This window comes from Danio rerio, chromosome 12 (genome assembly GCF_052040795.2).
Source record: "Danio rerio strain M-AB ecotype USA chromosome 12, GRCz13ab, whole genome shotgun sequence".
NCBI lineage: Eukaryota > Metazoa > Chordata > Actinopteri > Cypriniformes > Danionidae > Danio > Danio rerio.
Genome location: NC_141032.1, coordinates 11,733,354 through 11,754,667, shown reverse-complemented (window position 1 = coordinate 11,754,667; position 21,314 = coordinate 11,733,354). Strand labels below are relative to the sequence as shown.

Here is a 21,314-nt window from a genome sequence, read left to right as displayed (position 1 = left end):
TTATTATTATTATTATTATTATTATTATACAAGGTAAACTTAAAAAAAACATAAAAAGCCATTTCCAAATTAAAATTAAAACTAAACAAAAACACAATCAATTAAAAACATAAAATGTGTAGCCTGAGTAAATACAGAATATGAACAATTAGCAATAGTTTGAGTGCAATAGTTCTCCTAAAATAACACTGGCCAGAATAGATTGAAGGATTTGGTGCCCCCTTTGTACTGTGCAGCCGCATAATAGTGTGTGTGCAAACAAACAGATGCTCTCACTACATCAGAGAGGGAGAGAGGGAGAGATGAATGAGGTGAGACAGGGATAAACAGAACGGGAGAGCTGTGTGTGTGTGTGCGCGTGTGTGTGTGTGTGTGCGCGCGTGTGTGTGTGTGTGTGTGTGTGTGTGTGTGGCATTCATGTCAGTCTGTTCTCTCATGTCAAGCGAATTACACACGGAACACTTTTATATAACATAACACATTACTGCCCATTAACAACAAGCCCTCTACTGTCTCCCTGTCTCTATCTTCCTCTCTCTCTTGTTTTTTCCATTTGCAGACTTCTGATTTTCTTTTTAGCAAAGCCCTAAATGTTTTTAATCATCTTGTTTTGCTCACTAACCTTTCATGCCATGTAATTTCTGGTACTAAGAAAATGATTCTCCTGTCATTCTGACTGCTGCTGTTAATGGCCTTTCCATCCAGATTCAACAATGACACCAAATATTTAAATATAAATAAGCATAATTTACAGATACATCTTGCATCTGCTGTGCTTAAGAACTTATTTTGATAAACAAATAAATAAATAAAAAACACAACAAATTTAAATAAAAAACAAAACTATATTAAATAAAAACACAACAAAATTAAATAAGCAAACAAAACAAAACAAGCCCCAAATTAAATAAACCAAATTAATCAAATAAATGAATAAATAAATACATACAATAAAAAAGACAACAAAATAAAAAAAACACAAAGTTAAATAAATGAAAACAAAACAAAAAAAAAAAACTAAACGAAAACAAAAACATTAAAATTACATAAACAAAATAAATACAGGTAAGACATAACTAAATACAAATAAATATTAGGAATTCTAAATATGTACACAAAAACAAAATGAAATAAACAAAACAAACAAACAAACAAACAAACAAACAATAAAATAAATTAATAAAATACACAATAAAATTAAATAAATGAACAAAATAAAATACTAAATTAAACAAAAAAAAATAAAATAAAGATAAAACATAAGTAAATAATAAATAAATAATAAAATTAATATTCAAACACTAAATGAAATAAACAAAACAAACAAACAAACAAACAAACAAACAAACAAACAAACAAATAAAATAAAAAATTAAATAAATAGAGATAAAACATCACTAAATACAAATAAATAGTAAAATACGTAAACAAAAACAAATAAACAAACACCACTGTGGCATACTATTTTATAGCATTAATAAAAATCTTCAAAATCTTAAAAAATAACTTGAAAGAAAATCCTCCTGTTTTGAAATGACGTGAATGTCAATTTTAAAAGGCTAACATGCAAATATGAAATATTTTTTTAAAGAACATAATTTTTTGCTTAGCCAAAAATGTGATAAACTGGAACAAAAGTAATTGATTCATGAAACCAAAGACTGTTAAATGCACCCAAAATGATTTCAACGTCGGTAAATGTCAGAATGACAAGCCGAGGAAAGCCTGCTGCACATTAAAATATAGTTAATTCTACAAGAAAATACTGTGAAATCACAGTAATGGATTTCACTTTCTACTATGAAGTTACACTATATGGCTGTAATTCAATGTAACAAAATCACAACTACCTTACAGTAATTTGCTGTGATTTTACATACATTATTTTACTTTAAAAGTAATGCAATTATTAGCCAGTAATTTACTGGGAATTTAAGGTCAATTTCTACAGTGCAATATCATGATATTATGATATAGCTAGTGATGATTTTTAGAAGAAAAAAAGACACTCAGGACCACCCATATGAGATGCCATGAGATTGTACTAGGTATATTGTACTATCGTGATAATGGCCTTCCAAAACTCATACAATTTTGTACCATCACTACTTTTTATTTCTCAAACAAAACCAAGCCTCTCTTACTAGCTAAAGCAGAATACACAGTATTCAGCAAAGAGAGGAGGGCTAATACACCTTGAGAAAGCCATTCCCACTCACTTTGCTCAAAGATGCAATATTTCAACATTTAAGAGTGTCATATTCCAAGATTTAATTAAAAAATATCCTGTCAGCATCCCCAGAGGTCTGGGCTAAGCCCTCAATATACAGTGACCCCCTCTCTCTCACTCTCTGTCTGTCTATCTGTCTATCTCCAGGTTCAAGCTGAGGTTACATTCCTAATGTTCTGACAACCAACAAACACTGTAACTCAACCTCTGTCCTGCTCTCCTCTCTCTCTCTCTTCATCTTTAGGAGCCTTTAACTCCTCCTTCCTGACAGACAATATGTCTCCCTTTCTCTCTGTGCCTGCTGTAATCACCCGTTTATTCATCTGTGGGTTCAGGTCTGGGTCTGGGCTTGTTTAGCTCTCATTACGAGCAGCCCAAAGGGCGCTGAGAGAGGACGGGAGGGGGTATTAATCAGATTTGGGTTGGTTAAGCCCAGCTTAAGTGTGTTAGCGGGGTAGAGACAGGCCCTATGGGAGAGCAGTCACACACACACACTTATCTCGCTATTAGATTATGCACTGACAGAGGGTTTGGAGTGCGAGGACCCAAGGCATTTCTTTTCTGACATGACAAACTGTAAATGTCCACAAGATTCCAACTAGACTGCGTCAACAAGTGGTACGTGTAGTCAGTTTATGACAAACCAAAACTGATGTACAACCGCCCTGAAAATCAATAGTCAAACATCACACGCAGAGAGACGCTATACTCAAAATAGAAACCGTGTTACCGGGTAGAAACCAGAACTAGCGAGATTCAACAATATATACAGTGCATTCTGAAAGTATTCATAGCGCTTCACTTTTTCCACATTTTTTTATGTTACAGCCTTATTCCAAAATGGATTAAATTTCCTCAAAATTCTACACACAATACCCCATAATGACAATGTGAAAAAAGATTTTTTGAAATTGCTGCAAATTTGTTAAAAAAAATACATAAAAAAAAAACTGAAAAATCACATGTACATCAGTAATCGCAGCCTTTGCTCAAAAATTTGTTGATGCACCTTTTGCAGCAATTACAGCCTTAAGTCTTTTTAAATATGATGCCACAAGCATGGCACACCTGACTTTGGGAATTTGTACCCATTCCTATTTGCAGTACCTCTCAAGCTCTATCAGGTTGGATAGGAGGCAACGGTGTGAAGCCATTTTCAGATCTCTCCAGAGATGTTCAATAGGATTTATGTCTGGGCTCTGGCTGAGCCACTCAAGGACATTCACAGAGTTGTTGAGAAGTCACTTCGTTGTTTTTTGGCGGTGTGCGTTGGGTCATTGTCCTGCTAGAAAATGAACCGTCGCCCCAGTCTGAGGTCAAGAGCACTTTGAAGCAGGTTTTCATTGAGGATGTCTCTGTACATTGCTGTATTCATCTCTCTCACTAGTCTATGATGACTAGTCTTCCAGTTCCTGCTGCTGAAAAACATCCCCGCAGCATGATGCTGCCACCCCCGTTCTTCACTGCAAGGATGATATTAGTTTGGTGATAAGTGGTGCTTGGTTTTCTCCAAACTTAACGCCTGGAAATCACTCAAAAGAGTTCAATTTTAGTCTTATCAGACCAGAGAATTTACCTTTTGGCTAATTCCAGGCAGGGAGTGCTTTTCATCTGGCCACTCTACCATACAGGCCTGACTGGTAGATTGCTGCACAGATGGTTGTCCTCCTATAAGGCTTTTCTTTTTCCACAAAAGAACGCTGGAGCTTAGGCAGAGTGACAGTCGGGTTATTGATTACCTCCAGGTTGGACCCCGTTTTTGCCTTCAGAACTGCCTTAATGTTCTGTCTTAATATCATAACTGTCATGTTCGAGAAGCCAGTCTGAGATGATTCCCACTAAGGCCCTTCTTCCCTGATCACTCAGCTTAGATGGCCGGCCAGCTCTAGTAAAAAGTCCTGGTGGTTCCAAACACCTTCCACTTATGGATGATAGAGGCCGCTGTGCTTATTGGAACTTTCAGAGCAGCAGAATTTTTTCTGTAACCTTCCCTAGCCTTGTGCCTCGAGACAATCCTGTCTCTGAGGTCTACAGACAATTCCTCTGTCTTCATGCTTGGTTTGTGCTTTGACATGCACTGTCAACCCTGGGACCTTATATAGACAGGTGTATGCCTTTTCAAATCATGTGCAATCATGAAAACTTTCCGGATGCACTGTATCGCAAAGTGTTAATCTGTGTTAAACTAACTTTTCTTGTCATCTCAACTTTGCATAATTTGTATGAATATAGAAGCGTGATTAACTAAAAACTAAGAGCTATTTATGTTTATTTAATTGATTGATTATTGAATTACTGTACCTCAATATAGATAGATGCAACCAAAAACCATAAAGTGCTGTAGCACATGTCTTTACATGTTTGGTATGTAGTACTGTCCTGTAGTACTTTGATTTTATGAATGAATGAGTGTAGAATGGTTACAACCATTATAGTGGGCTTGGTGATAAAATTGGTATCGGTATTAATTTAGGTATGAAGCATTATAGTTTTATTAAAATGAGGCTGCTGAGTGCACGGTTTGGAAGCAACGCCAATAAGCTTAGGTTGTAAGTTGTCATTTCCAATGGAGGTGCGCGACATGGAAGTAACAAGCACATGTTGTGCAGGAATGTTTTCGGAATGTCGCAAGCACACCTTGATTCCTGTTAGTAGAACTAACCAGTCTGCTTCACATTTTGTATGGAATTTCATTTCAGTAACAGCAGACTAATTTCCGCAGACAAACACAGCGCACCCAAACACTGCAGTGCTTTTTACTTTTCTCTCCATGAACTTGAGCTGCAGCAGTGGTTTGTCCGTTTATCATCCTTTGAGAAAATGGTTGATGGTCAGCTAGTTACTAGAGTTGCCAGGGGAGCACGAGCGCAAAATGGAATCCATGCGCACTGCTTTAGGTCAGAATAACAACACGCTAAAATGAGTGCCGCATAGCAGCAGTGAGAAGATAAAGTGAGAAGTAAATAAAAAAGGCTTTTTGGTTTCTTTTCTTTTGCATCCCAGCCACTAGCTCCCCATCTGAAAGACTTTTTTAGCACCGAGGGTAATATAGTCATTCAAGTTCACAATCTGTAATGTTGCATTATGTATTTGAATAGTGATGGTTAGTTCCCATACTTGAAAGCTCAGATTTGATTTAAATAATTAGTTTTATTTACAGAGTTAGAGGTTTAGTGTATCATTATTATTCACACCTTAAAAGTTTGTTTTGATTGTTCAGCACTTACGCTTTACCATTGTACAAACTTTGTACGATTTTATCAAGTTTAAGAGTTTCTTTAACACTTGTTTATTTTATTATAAAGAGAGGAGATATTTTTTTTTACATATTCTTGTTTTTGACTGTTAATACTTTTTGCCTTAGTAATGTCTGTTAAAAAAAAGTGGTTCTATAAAAAAATCCTAATATTACTAAATGTACTGTGTAAAAATATTCAACAACTATCAATACTGAATGATATGAAATATGATATTGTGATAATTTTTTGCAATATCGCTCAGCTCTACGTCAACATGCATGCTCGAGCAGTGGTCACTTGATACAAGAATTATTTGTACTATTTATTAAAGGGTCACGAAACACCAAAACACATTTTTTGAGCTGTTGACAGTCGTATATGTGTCCCACACTGCTAAAAACACTATTAGGACACCTATATTTCACTAAAAAGTGTAAATTGGTTGTTTTTGCGTTATTTCAATCAAATTCGTACTTCCTGTTTGAAACGAATTTTTGAAGCTGCGTCACGGTCATGACATAATAGCCTGTATTCCAGCATGCAGACTGGGTGTCTGTGCCAGAGTGAGTCTTATTACGTCTTACAGTGTGTTGCATTAATGCATGAGTAAGGCTTGGGTCAAACCAATCAGCGCGCTCTATTGTGCAACTTCATTAATATTCATTACTATCACCGTGTTTTCAGGACAGAGACGCCACGTTGTGTTGGCAAAACAAGCGTGAAGTGTTGCTTTTATAGTTTGCTGCAGTTAAGTTTCGTTTTCATTTTCTCTCTGTGAGAGCTCAGACTCACGTGTGGATTACAGTGTACGCGACGCGCGACAAGAATTACGTGTCTAAGGAGGATTATTGTTTACCTGAGAGCTGTTCTCATCTGCAAACGCTGGGATCTGGAATCGTTTGTAGTATTCTCTTCATAAAGACGCGGCTCTAGTTGCTGGTGATTGTCCTGTCTCTACAGATTTGGTAAGTGAGCGACCAGTGCTCTTTGTTTATTCAGTTTGTTCGTATCTAACAAACTATTGCACAGAGTGTAAACACGTTAGCACCACAACCAAACTTTAACCTCGTGTAGGGTTTTTACCGCATTTAGTGACCGGAATAACACGCGCGGCTTTCTGACGCTACCTGTCGTGTGCATCTAAGTTTCTGGGAAATGCAGAGGGTTTTTTTCTCTCATTCGCCGTGCGGTATCAAACATTGCATGAAAAATACACGCTTAGAGCAGATCCTCGAATCAAATATCTCGTGTGTCGCGAGGGGCATGAATGAATTCCCTGAATGAAAGAGCCAAACTGCAGTTAAAGTCCACCATTTAATAATTTGGCTAATAATTCAACTACAGATGTCCATGTAGGTTAAACACCATCACATTCTCCTGTATGTATGTGTGTGTGTGTGTGTGTGTATTTTGACTCGCGCGTGCCCAAATCGACACTCCCACACCCTCCCACTTTAGTTCCTCCGACACTCCCCCCTAAACAGAGCTGGACACGCCCACTTTTCTGACTTTTTCCAAAGAAGAGGTGTGAAAACACCCTGCTGAAACGAGGGGGTTTCATGGCCCTTTAAATTACGAATTACAGTGTGTGTTGTTAACATCTACACCTATCTAAACCCAACCATCCAAGTAAGCATGTGGGTTACACCTATAGACATTACAATAGATATCTATGGCTACAGATTCTTAAAAATGCTGCTGGTTAAACATCATCAACATTATACACTCACCAGCCACGTACTAGTACCAGGTAGGACCTCGTTTTTGCCTTCAGAACTGCCTTAATGTTCTGTCTTAATATCCTAACTGTCATATCGAGAAACCAGTCTGAGATGATTCCCACTTTATGACATGCTGTGTTATCCTGCTGGAAGTAGCTATCAGAAGATGAGTACACTGTAGTCATAAAGGGATGGACATGGTCAGCAACAACTCTCAGGTAGGCTGTGGTGTTGACACAATGCTCAATTGGTACTGATGGGCCCAAAGTGTGCCAAGGAATTATCCCTCACACCATTACACTACCACCACCACCACCACCAACCTGAACCGTTGATACAAGACAGGACGGAACCATGCTTTCATGTTGTTGACGGCAAATTCTGTCCCTACCATCCGAATGTCACAGCAGAAATCGAGACCCATTAGACCAGGCAACGTTTTTCTAATCTTCTATTGTCAAATTTTGGTGAGCCTGTGGGAATTGTAGCCTCAGTTTCCTGTTCTTAGTTGACAGGAGTGGCACCCGGTGTGGTCTTCTGCTGTTGTAGCCCATCCGTTTCAAGGTTGGATGTGCTGTGCATTCAGAGATGCTCTTCTGCATACCTCAGCTGTAACAAGGGGTTATTTGAGTTACTGTTGCCTTTCTATCAGCTCGAACCAGTCTGGCCATTCTCCTCTGACCTATGGCATCAACAAGACATTTGCGCCACAGAACTACCGCTCACTCTTTTTCAGACCTTTCTCTGTAAACCCTAGAGATGGTTGTGCGTGAAAATCCCAGTAGATCAGCAGTTTTGGAAATAATCAGACCAGCCCGTCTGGGATCAACAACCATGCCACAATCAAAGTAATTTAAAATCACCTTTCTTCCCCATTCTGTTGCTCGATTTAAACTGCAGCAGATCGTCTTGACCACGTCTACATGCCTAAATGCATTTCGTTGCTGCCATATGTTTGACTGATTAGAAATTTGCTTTAACGAACAGTTGGACAGGTGTACCTAATAAAATGGCAAGTGAGTGTAGTTTTACCATACTATTTAGAGAACTTAATGAGTAAATTAAAAGATATGGTTATCAAATTGACACATCTTCATTGTAATAGTGACATTTAAACAATTCTGAAACAATCAGAACTGAAAATGGAACACATATTACGCTTTTGTCCGATTATTAACATGGTACCTTACCTAACATGGGTTTCAATACAAACTTTTAAAAGCAGGTCTTAAAATGTAAAATCTTTTCAGATTTGTCTGTCATATGATAACAATTTTACACGTTATTAATACCACGTTATTATTAATCAAAGTATTGCAATTAGCTTTTTAAACAATGTTTTGGCATTCAAATTCATGCAATTTTATCATAAGATTCAATAAATGCAATAAGAATGCTGAATTTGAAGTTTTTTTTTTTTGTGATTTGTTTGTATATAAATCAGTTAAAGTTGCCAGTCTCATTATAACACTTCAAATTGAACTCCGATTCATCCTGCATGGCATAGCTGGTACATGGTAATATGTTCCATTAAAGTTAAAATAAAATAAAAAAAATATGTAGGTGCATATTTTTGTTTACAACTATATATATTTTATTCTCATTATAGTCATGCTCCATAAAATACAAACAACTAAACAGGATTTCTTATTAATCTCAGTTGTAAAGCTTTATTCTATTGTAAAATCTATTCTGCTTAAGACGTTTTCAAGTTAAGTCATTTTAAGCAAATCTATAAAAATTTGAGTTCATCATCAATCTCTGGCTGTAATATCATAGTTATTTCTCTGTATGGTTAGGGCATGTGTTCATGCTGAGCAGAGGAGATTAGGAGACTCCCTGCCTACACACACCTCCTGTTTATATAGCACAAACTCTTTCTCTCACACACACATACACCTGAATTCAGCAGCCTCTATCCATTTCAATTATTAGACAATGATTTCAAATCAAATGATTAGTATTTAATTAATGGCTGTCATACATTTCATGAACATTACCAATGATTATGTCAAGTACCAGATCACTCCTATTCTCAAATCGTACTCTTGCCAAAGTGCTTTATGAATTGTTACTAAATGTATGTATAATTCACTCATTCATTTTTCTTTGCCTTAGTTTCCTTATAGATCAGGGTTCCCCACAGCAGAATGAACCACCAACTCATCAAATGTTTTACACAGTAAATGCCCTTCCAGCTGCAACCCAGTTCTGAGAAACATCCATAAACTCTTATTCAAACACATGCACAACAGCCAATTTCAATAATTTATTTATTAATTCATTAATTTTCTTTTCGGTTTAGTCCCTTTATTAATCTGGGGTCACCACAGCGGAATGAACCGTCAACTTATTCAGCATATGTTTTACGCAGCAGATGCCCTTCACCAGAACCATCCATACACTTTTATTCACACACATTCACCTATACTGCATGTCTTAGGACAGTGGGGAAAACCAGAGCACCCGGAAAAAAACCTACACTAACATAGGGAGAACATGCAAACTCCACACAGAAATGCCAACTAGCCCAACTGGGACTGAAACCAGCGACCTTCTTGCTGTGAGGCGACAGTGCTAACCACTGAGCCACTGTTCCACCCATGTATAATATAACATATTAATTGTTATTTCAATGATGAGGCAGCTAAATGTACTAAATATGAATTAAAGATGCAGTAGGTGCTCTGGAAAAATGCAAACTTTAACTCGATAGTATTGAAAACATGCATCCCTGGCTGTTGTTGCCAATAAAAACGGCTTAACCCCTTGGTTTACATCTACCTATGCTAGTGCAAGTAAGTTTTACAATATCACAAAAGGAGTAGAAAAAGTCAAAGCGCTATGATTAGAATTTGTACTGGCAGATCTGAGAGTTTGTGTGTGTGACTTGTGGTTGTACAGCGAAACTAAAACAAAACGCTAAGATAAATGTGCCATGCACACCATTATGTCCAGGGCTGTAGCCAGAGGGGGTTCAGGTGGTTCGAAAGACCCACCCCCCCTTCTGACAAAGGCCAGAATTTGCCTCCTATATGAGCTTGTCTTCCCATTTTTGACAGTATGCCATCATAATTTGTGAAAATAACCAATAGAAGAAGGCTTTATGAAAAAAAAAACAACTGAAATAACCAATAAAAGAAGGCTTTTATTTTTTTAAATGGACACATTCTGACTGAGGAATTGAGCTGGCCAGTTGGTTATTTGCCTATAGCTTACAGTTTTTTAATTTAAAACAAGTTTTAACAGATTCCCAATTTTATTGTTGTTTGTTTGATTTTTATGATGGATGATAATAAATTTGCATTTTAAAAATAAGTATTTTTTTTACCCCTCCACAAAATGTTTTAAGGAAAAGTGGGATAAGGAATTGGAAGTGGAAATTTCAGAGGATATAATAAACACTCTAGACATTATAGATAATTCTAGACGTTGTTATATTCAATTAAAATAATTCATAGGTTACATTATTCAAAGAAAAAATTACATAGAATCTTACAAAATATTTTACCTCTTCGCGACAAATGTAATTCATCAGATGCGGATCTATCTCACAGTTCTATTTTTTTGTTCTAAGATACAAAATTATTGGAATGGAATTTTTAAAGTGCTTTCCAAGGTGTTGAAGTTGTAATTACAATCGGATCCAATGCTTTTAATTCTAGGATTTTTGGAACAAACGCATTTGTTGTAAAATAAAAAACATAAAATGCTCTCATAGTGCTTAACTACTGCCAAAAAGCTACTGCTAATGTTTTGGGGAGAAAAAAAAAATGAATCCCCTGCTTGTAAACTGTGGCCTCTATGTTAAAAGAAATTGCCTCGATGTTACATTTGGAGTGAATTAGATACGTTTTAAAAAGAAAACTTGAACAATTTGACTTTTTTTCTCTCTCTCATTTGCTTTACCTATGTTATATAATGACAAAATATGTAAACATAATTATTTACTTTTTGAAACTGTCTTCAATAAAACTTTTTTTTACAACAACAAAAAAAGTACTTTTTCGTGTTTCTAAAATTCTAATCACAATACATTATACATAAAACTGTAATAACTTTTAATAATGATAACCATCCGACGAGCTAACCCAGCACAAATTAGTGCTTAAAATGTTACTTAAATTCTGAATTTGAACCTCGAATAACTGCAAAGAGGTCTACTTTTTGAGAAAAGAATAAGAACAGCCATTTTAATAGGCTGGCTACGGGCCTGGTGTCTGTCATTTCGTTTATGTGAAAGACATTTGACAAATTCACAACAATTAATCAGCAACTTCGAATTCAAAACACAGGTATTTTGAGTATTTGAGTCTTTGTGTGGCAATTCGAGATAATCAACTTTTCGCATCAGAGCTGTAAGATTAAATTTCAACTTAAAAATACATTTATTCTGAAAATGATTTATTCTAATTCAGATTTGCAAGCAGTTGAGTTGACTGTGACTGATTTACCTTTATATTTTCCTGCCGTCAATGCCTGTCATTATCAGCCTAAATGCATGTACACGCCCTGATGGCAAATCTATCTGCACAAACAGGGTGAACGTATATGAATCTATTAATGTTGACACGACAGACAGTTTGGACTGCCTATCGCAATGTTCAACCCCAATATTTTGATTGGACAAACATGTTTTTAGCCCTACGCCTCATCCCGCAGTCACAATAGTTAGCATTTGAAATTCTGTTGTACGGTGCTGCAAAAACAGGCGGTATTAAATGAGATGATTAGAAAAATTGGTCCAATATTTAAAATTTGTGTACACTGAGGTCAAGTTTGGTCTTCGATTAGTCTTGCGCGAAGCAATTTCACAGGTCAGAGTTCACCAAGCTTGATCTTTGCAACGCTGCAAACTGCAAAACATATTGCACAAGCTTATTTCTTTGGTCTGTCACATTCGCATGCACATGAATGGAAGTCTATGGGGTGAAGAGAGAGGTGTGACCGTGGCTTTACCATTAACCATCATATTCTCCTGTTGCACCTTTAAGTATGTATTTCTGCATGTACATTATCAAGAATTCACTTTGCAAATTTGTAGCTTGGTAGAATTCTCCCAAATGCAATAAACCACAATGTAATATTATTGTTAATATGATTTATGCATTATTTCAAATTTGATATTTTTAGACTGTATGCTGTCGTCATTTTTACAAAGTAGCACGGTAAATGTAGTACATCTAATTTTAATTAATTCTACACATATTCATAATATTCACAAACAAATCAGCCATTTGAACAGATTGATTGAATCAAATTAGGGTCACACTTTACAATAAGGTTCATTAGTTAATTAAATGCATGTACTAACATTAACAAACAATGAACAATATATTTACTACTGTATTTGTTCATGTTAGTTAACATTAGTTGATGAAAATACAGCAGTTAATTGTTAGTTCATGTTAACTCATGGTGCATTAACTAATGTTAACAACCATGGACTTGGATGTTAATAATGCATTGTAAAATGTTCAATTATGATTAATAAATGGTGTATATGTGTTGTTCACGATTAGTTCATGTTAGTAAATGCATTAACTAATGAACCTTATTGTAAAGTGTTACCCAAATCAGTGACTCGCTTAAGAAACTAAATCCAGTTTTCAGAGTTTCATATTTAAGGTTTATTTCATGTTATTGGTAAGAGCTTATGTGTCTCATTGTTAACTATATATTGACATTTAGTCATTCAGCAGATGCTTTGTCCAAAGTAGACATTTAATAACGTTAGTAACAAATTGATCTCATAAAGCTAAACATTCCCCAGGAAAACAAGTTTCAAGTTCATTTCAAGTTTCAAAAAATTAAATCAATATTACCAAAACAGTTATAATTAGGCTTCTGGTGAAATTGTTATTCTTTTACAAATATTTCCCAAGTGATGTTTAATGGAGAGAAAACTTTAAACACATTTTTTTATGATATAAAAAAAAAATCATACTATTTTTTATAACTAATTACAGGTAACTAAATTATTTTGTCTTGGACATGATAACAGTGAATAATATTTTATTAGTTATTTTGCAAGATACTAGTATGCAGTTTAAAGTGAAATTTAAAGGCTTAACTAGGTTAAACTAGGTGATTTAGGTTAAAGAGCCCCTATTTTGCATTAAAAAATGTCATATTTAGATTTTTTTGGGTTTCCAACAGCATGCTGATATGCGTGCAAGGTCAAAAAACACTTTCATTGTCTTAAAATATGCATTTATTTTTGACCTAATTATCTCAACCACTCACGTATGAATCGTTCAGCAATTCATTTGTTCTCAAAACCCTCCTTAGCACGAAGCTGATCTGCGCTGATTGGGCCGATAACCCAGTCTCTTGCGATTGGTCGACTGTGTTCAGCACGAGAGAGAGAGAAAAGCCCAACACGGCTTATAAGAGCCCAATGCAGGAATGGATTAAATACAGACCAGTATATTGCTCTACTCTTAACCCTAACCCTAAGTAATAACCACAACAACACACATTCAGTATTATTCCACACAGTGGCACAGGTTGAACTATTTTGAAAATTAAACTGTAAAAGTTACTGACAAAGCCCCTGTCAAAGTCTGACAAAGTACCATAGTCTCTGATGCTTCTTCAATAGCAAATGGTCGGCAAATCCCGCGTTGCAGTGTAGGTTACTGTATCAAAAATCTGAAAAATGACAGGAAGAAACACTGCACTAGGTTGGCTGTACTGTGGTATTGTTGTGAAAACAAACTTTAACCCTTCATTCCCCGCAGCAGAATCTCCATCTGTCAGTGATAGTCACCTTCGTCATGTTATGATCAGTACCGTGATCCCCTGTGCCTCCGCTGAATGAATGATGATGAATGAATGAATCACCATGTTTTAAACATGGTGCACTTTTAGAGCTGTGTCACACACTACATGAAAGCCCATTTTCAAAAACCCATAAAAGGGGCTCTTTAAATATAGGCACTTCCTTGGATAGTGGTTTGTTCTGTAGACAATTCAAAAGCAAAAACTTTGATAAGGGGGTTAATAATATCAGCTTTAACAGTTTTAAATTGTTTTAAAATCATACATAAAACAAAAATAAATTAAAAATAGGATAAAAAAGGGATACAAATAGATAAAAATGCAAAAAAGACTTTCTCCAGAGGGAAGTGCTGTAAAAAATATATATATATATTTAAAAATCTTTACAGGAGGTCTAATTATTTTGCTGAAACAGTAAATTTCAGAAGCTTTAGATATCAGCTGTCAAATAAAAGCCTGTAACAGTCCAAAAAACAGCAAAACAACACAAAACTACATGGCAAAAGACAGCCTACTGTTCTTAAAAAAAAGTTTTTAAAAATCCACAGTTTTTTTTTCCATTATCCACTTTACTAAACTACATATTGTAAACTACATACACTTTATTAAACTACATATTTACACTACATATAAATGAGAAAAAAAGAAGTATTACTTTTGATTAGAAAGAAGCAACACAGAGACCCACAGCTCTGACATGAACTAGATTATTCCAGTTGTATGATTTGCTGCCGTTTTTTGATTTTGACGTCACTGCAGAAGAAAGTAGGCCAATTATGTTTCCAAAGCAAAAAGCACTCAAACCAGCCCTTGCAAAGCCATTACTGCCTTCAATTACTTCCTATTAATTCTCAAAAACAGAGATGGTTCTGTGTGCTGTTCGAGCATCTCAACAAATACTGTTGAGGTCTGAGGTACAGCGTATGGATCTGAAAGCATATGGACGGGGAGCATCAATTATTACTAGAGTGGACAGCTTTAACATTAATAGTGCAGTAGAAATGGCCAGCATCATTATTTAAACATCTTCAAGTGTTTTTTTTTTTTAAGAAATATACAGTACTAGACAAAATCTACTAGCACACGAGGCCCGGATGTGCACTGAAAAACAATGCTATTATCTATTATTAGCTGAAAGAACACGAATGAAGGCAAACAAAATAATTTAAAATAAAAGCTTCCTGTCCTTAAATGTTGATCACAATGTTGGGTTCATATGAAAGTCTATACTGTTTCTATCGCAGATCTGGTTTCTTGTTCAATCATTTCCACTGGAATAGAAATCAAATAATTTTATAGGTTCCTAAAATATAAATATTTCTTTTTCTGAAATGAATAATCAGATAAAAAATAAATAAAGCCTACACTGATTACTGTGTTTTTGTTGTTTTTTTCTTACTAACTACTAACACAACTCTTAAAAAAAAGGAACAAATTAAATCTGTTAAGCCTGGTTTGTACTCGACGTGTCCTCTACTTCAGTGGTTCTCACAGTGGAGGAGGGGTTGTGGGACAATGAATGGAGGGGGGGGGGGGTCGCCTGGTGATTTCCAAAAATCTATTTATTTTTATTAAACCATAAGAATTACCATATTTTATCCATAACCTACTGAAAAGAAAAAAAAAACTCATTTATAGTTACTATTTACTACTGTATATAGTTCCTATGGTAGCTTATAGTTACTAGTTCTATTGGATTGTGACCCCTGGGGTAATTACATTATATAAAAGACACAGCAATAGCGTCAGATGCAGCAGATTGATTTTTATAACACCAGGTTAAACTTTCTGGCACATTTACAGCACTGATATACATTAAAAAAATTAAATGAAGAACAGACTTGGGTCTATTAGTGTGTGTGCGCCATTGCACGCAAGGTTTCTGTATTTATAATCACCTCAGAAGATTTTGGGGGTCACAAGTCACTGGCATTGTTATATTGGGGTTGGGGACTGAAAAGTTTAGGAACCCCTGCTCTAGTTTGTTTGAGTGTGCATGGTGAAAGTGACATCATCGCTGTGTTTGTGGAGGTTTGCTTTGGGTGCATGCAACATGAATTTAGCTGGTGAAGTGCACACAAGTTTTAGAGACTCGAGTGAACAGTTTGCGCGGTGCCACCCATTATCGTTGCATCCCTATAATGAACTTAGCAGGACATTAGGTTAAGTTTAAAACCTCAAATATATGTTTAAATGTTATTTCTGTGTCATTCATACTTGACCCTAGAGAGCGCCCTTGTGCACATCATCTCCTCATATACATTACTGAAGAAGACATCAGTTACAATAAGCTATCGGCACATTATCTAACATGAAGGAAATAAACAATAGTAGCAATATCTGGATAAGTCCCAAATGTTTTTCAAGGTATTTTATAGTGCTTGGTGACACTGATTAATAATTTAGCATTGGAAAATCAAAATTTAAGTTGTCTTAACACATCAAGGTCTAATAATCATCAATAAATTTGAATAATTATCATTAAAAGAGTGCTGTTCTGAGATATATGATCTTGTAGGCCATGTGGCAAGAAAAAAAGGTTGAATAAAAACAAAAAGTCTTTCTTGTCCTCAATTATTAAAGCAAAATAAGAGTGAGCTTTTTCGCTCTGCTTTGCAGTTCACATCTGAACTTTATTTCCCATCATGCACCTGTCCCAGGGGGAGAATGAATGCACATATGCAGACTATTTCAGAGGTCATGGGTTTGTAGGGCTAATATTTTTCATGTATATGTGTGTGCGCTCGCGAAGATTTGCAGAGGATCAGACGATCTCGTTCCCTCTTCAGACATCAATTTCCTGAGAGATTCTGAGGGACTTTGAAGACCTAAACACAGAGATCCACTCATAAAAGCCGAGGGTCGGCATATCCTCAACAGCAGCAGCACATGGAGTTTACGACTATATGATCAACACACTCAAGAGCACTTGTGTCACTCACAATAGGCATGGGCCGGTAAAAGATTGCGACAGTATGATTAACCTTGGACAAATATATCACGGTTTAACGGTATCATGGTATTGTGATTACTGCTCTAAAATATGTTCTTTTTAAATGTCTGGATGAAAAACAACTTTTTACACTGTGAAAAAAATTACTTTTCCACCCTAAAAATGGTTCAATGTGGAAAAATACCTAAATAATTAAATAAATCATTTAGACTTCTGCTGTCTTTATTAGATTCAAAAACACAATTTTCTTCTGGAGATCATTTTCCCCTAATAAACTGAATTAAATAGTCTTAACACACAAACAAACAAACAAAACAAAAAAATACATATATCGTAGGAACGGTATAACAGAAAATCTTTGTGGTTTTAAAACCTTGACTTTTCCAAACCGCTGTAAACCTTAAAACCAATTATCATCCCATGCCTAGTCACAACACACTCATGTCAGTCAATGAGCATTTGTGAGAAAAAAAAACTATGATACAATCACTTATAAAATGTATGAATATAGATAAGCAGATCAGCCATTCAACACAAACTAATCTTATTTATTATGCAGAAACAGATGCGCAACTGCATGGCTTTCTCAGCATCGCTCTGTTAGGAATTGCTATTAATTAGATAGTTCTTTGATTAACATTAGGCAGTTAGGTATAGTCACTAATTCAGAATGGAGACATGATAATATTTTTAATTCCTTGTTAATTTTATTACCTTCCATGTTCACTTTAATTTGATAGTTTAGGGATAGTTTGTTTTTTCTTTCTTTTGTTTTTATTTACTTTTTCCAAGTCCAAAATATGTCAGTCTAATATGTTTTATTCTTAAAATGAACATTTTTGGAACAAAAGTAGCATTTTAATTATTATTATTATTTTTTTTATATTCATATTTGGAATTGCATTATGGGACCTTGATTTTCTCCAACAACTTTGATGCTAAGAAAGTTACTTTTATTCACATTTTTAAATATTTGAAGTAGGGCTGTTTGGTACTAATTTGTTTTTCTGCAATAAATTTTGCGATATATAAACAATTTACCCAGACGACTTGAAAACTGCTATTTAGTAAGAAGTTTTTATTTAAATTGAGTGCAATGATTCTGTAAAGAAGTGAATCTTTCATCAAAATGTCAAAAAAAAAAAAAACTAATTGAAGGCAAAGAATAAAGTGAAATAAACTGTGCCTTAGGAATTTCAGGGCAATCAAATAGTATTCAGGTTCAGATTTTGAATAATACAATGTAAAATAACACTGCAACTGTCTTCAGTGTATAAATAATTCAATAAAAATTATTCTTTATTAAGTTACAAACGGTAAAATTTCTTGTGCCTGAATACTTTAAGCGCTATCAAGCCTTAAAACTGTTATGGTTAAACTCTCCAACACAATTCTCATTTCTCAATTCTCAATTTCTCCAGGTCAACTATAATCATAACTCAACGTTGCAGATCCTGCAATGTGACTTTTGCGGACATGCAAATTGCGATATTGATACTGAAATGATATATTGTGCAGCAATTTGAAGTGATATAGTCTGGACTGGTGTGGTCAATTACTATACAAAATATGTGCGTTATTTTAAAGACTACATTATTTATTTTAAAATAAACAGATTCAGATTACTAAAATGTCAATAAAAGCCACTTTGTTAAACTCCACAGTTGAATTTTCAATGTGAAATGTTAACAAAGCAGAAATGACGCTTCCATAACACAATCCATAACCATAAATAAACGAGAAAATCCATAAAAAATGAAAACTGGAACCTGTTAATAAACAGATATTTTTACAGTGTACTGCATTAAAGCCCAAAAAAAGTTTTTCTGTTTATTTGATATATAAATCATCTTTTAAAATGACAGAATCACAATTTAAAACCGAAAATAAGGGGGAAAAACTGCTAGAAGCCAGGCTCTTCTCATCTTAGCAACAGCACTGACAACCCGCAGCACTGGGTAAACTGACCCTGTAACCAAACCCACCTACCTATTACATTTCATAAAGTCAATGGGTGACCCCTGATGTACTGTTCCGTAGTGAGACGCAAGATGATTGCTTCTCCTGCTCTTATACTTTAAACAGAACACCGCAATTTCAAATTGTCAATATTAATCAAACAGCCTACATAAAAACTAATTCAGCAACTAGAACCACTGTTATGAACAGCTTGAAATCCTGCTGGTATATGGAGGGTCAACACATTCTCAATCACATATTTATGCTTGGTCAGAACCCCATTTTATGATGCACAGGGTTCTCGTATGCGAATTGAACATCAACATTCTGACCTGAAAGGCATAGTCAATTTTACTGGTATGCTTAAGCAACATATTGGGTAATATTTTTGCTGTTATTTGGTTGCGAGTTCTTCTTAATTAAAAACATTCAAATATGTTTCAATACAATCATTTAAAAATGAATAATGATTATCATTAACTGATTGTAACCTTTTGATTTTGTTTATTTTTTAAGTTTAAAAAAAAGTTGTCAGATTCCCTAAAGTCGAACACTATTAGATTTAATCCGTTTAAACATATGAATGGTATATATATATATATATATATATATATATATATATATATATATATATATATATATATATATATATATATATATATATATATATATATATTTATATATATATATATATATATATATATATATATATATATATATATATATATATATATATATATATACCAATCATCTTTTAAAAAGCCACGTCCAATTGCTTAAATTCTATGAGATTAGTTTACCTAATATTCAAAGGCAAAATTGACGCAGTTCAATAAATTACATAATAGATTAATAATTAATTGCCATTATTACATTAATCTCATTCTTATTCGTTTCATGTAGAATACCTGACAAAAGTCTTGTCGGCTATCCAAGTTTTAGGAACAACATTTAGGAATAATTTTATTATTTAATTAGGACAGTAAGGTCTGACTTTCCTTAGATAAAAGTCTGGTCACTTAACAGAAATAATGTACAGTATAGAATATAAAGTCATGGTACAGTTAAAACAGAATTAATATTGTTTATGACTCCCATGAGCTTGGACGACTGCATCCAAACATCTCTGCAATGACTCAAATAACTTTAAAGTCATCTGAAATGGCACAGAAAGCGTTCTTGCAGGACCCTCAGAGTTCATCAAGATCCTTTGGATTCATCTTCAACACCTCCTCCATCTTACCCCAAGACATGTTCAATAATGTTCATTCTGGTGACTGGGCTGGCCAATCCTGAAGCCCTTGACCTACTTAGATGTGGAGGCTGAAATATGAGAAGTGTTATCCTGCTGAAGAATTTGCCCTCTCCTGTGGTTTGTAATGTAATGGGCAGCACAAATGTCTTGATTACTTAGGCTGTTGATGTTGCCATCCACTCTACAGATCTCTTGCACGCCCCCCATACTGAATGTATTCCCAAACCATGATTTTTTCTTCACTAAACTTGACTGATTTCCCTGATTATCTTGGGTCCATGCAGGTTCCTTCTGCAATATTTATGATGATTGGAAAGCAATTCAACAGATGAGTCTACGTCCTGCCTCTTGTCCAAATGATCAACTAGAAGTAAATTAATTAAAAATAAAAACATTAAAAATCTAAAAAAAAAAACAGGCCATTTTAGTAGCACAATCAAGGTACATCTCCTTAAATCTATACCTCAAAATATTTTTTAAACATTTACTTTAAAAATTCCAAAGTTTCCACAGATTCTGTTTTATCCACAGGACCAACAATACAAACACAACATGTGAAAATCATGTGGCATAAAGCTTGCCCATATGTCAACACAGATCTCAAGAATGTAACACTGAGAAATAAGATTCTTCGACTTCCAAAATAAAAACAAACACAAGCAAATTGGGAACATTCCAGAGATGATTAAAGGTGACAGTCAGACTTATTTCTGAAACACACATTCATTTACAAGTTCACAAATACATATCATCTTAAGTGTGAAGAAATTTAACCATAATTCCTTGTATAATTTGATTTCATTGATGTATCAAGTCTACACTAGATATTTGGAATTCACTTGGTAAGTTTATGTATACTGTGTAAAACAGTCCAACCCACTTATAGTTTGTAGTTCATTTCAGTTTATGACAACACTGGCGGTAAAACTGGAGAGACCAGCTTTCATTTTGAACCTACATCATCTCATACTGAACAAAAAAAGCTGAATCATTCATATAAACATCAAGCTGTCAATTACATGACAAATTTTCATCATGACTTGAACAAAAAAGTACAAGCAGCAGAACTAAAATAAGAGAAGTCTAAAGTGGCCAAAAGCTTCGGAATTAGAAGAGTGGAATGTTGAGGAAAAAGTCATGACATAAAATTACACAATTTGCTGTTTTTTTTTTT

At 34.8% G+C, this 21,314-nt stretch overlaps 2 protein-coding genes across 6 annotated transcripts in view; one reads left to right on the top strand and one right to left on the bottom strand.

The window, feature by feature from the left end:
- get4 (guided entry of tail-anchored proteins factor 4) overlaps nt 1-21,314 on the top strand; it is a 707,996-nt gene that overhangs the window by 296,652 nt on the left and 390,030 nt on the right. The gene's annotated exons all lie outside the window — the stretch shown is intronic.
- raraa (retinoic acid receptor, alpha a) overlaps nt 1-21,314 on the bottom strand; it is a 333,795-nt gene that overhangs the window by 43,933 nt on the left and 268,548 nt on the right.